This window comes from Meleagris gallopavo, chromosome 18 (genome assembly GCF_000146605.3).
Source record: "Meleagris gallopavo isolate NT-WF06-2002-E0010 breed Aviagen turkey brand Nicholas breeding stock chromosome 18, Turkey_5.1, whole genome shotgun sequence".
In the NCBI taxonomy this organism is placed as follows: Eukaryota; Metazoa; Chordata; class Aves; order Galliformes; family Phasianidae; genus Meleagris; species Meleagris gallopavo.
The window spans coordinates 235,747-236,412 of record NC_015028.2 but is presented as its reverse complement, the minus strand read 5'-3'; positions in this window follow the sequence as shown (position 1 = coordinate 236,412).

Below are 666 nucleotides of genomic sequence, written 5' to 3'. Positions count from 1 at the left end.
GGCGGCGGAGGTCGACCGGTGGGGAGCGGAATGGGGGGCGCGGAGCGGGGCGGGGGAGGCAGCGCGGGGTTCGGCTTTTGGCTCGATGCGCGGCGCTGTTCCAATCCCCCGGGGCGCTTTAAGGGAGGGGGGCGGCGGGAGGCGGGGCTTAGCCGAAAAGGGGGCGTGGCTTGGATAATAGGCGTGGTCGAAGGAGGCGTGGCTATAGACAGGGTGGGCGGGGCTAAGGAGGGGCAGGGCAATATGAACAGTGCTTTGGGGAAGGGGCGGGGCTAAGGGTTGGGGGCGGAGCCTCTGGGAGCACGTGGCCAATGTGGGGTGGGGGTTCCCCATGTCCCCCATATCCCCTCATGTCCCCCATATCCCCCCATACTCCCCATATACCCCATACCTTCCCATGTCCCCCATATCCCCCCATACTCCCCATATACCCCATACCCTCCCATATCCCACCACACCCCCATGTCCCCCATACTCCCCCTCTTCCCCACACCCCCCATGGCCCCCATACTCTCCATATCCTCCATACCCTCCCATGTCCCCCATATCCCCCACACTCCTTATACTCCCCTACTCCCATATCCCCCCCATATCCCTGCATATCCTCCATACCCCCCCGTGTGCCCCATACCCCCCTACATCCCCCATATCCCCTCCCACCCCCAT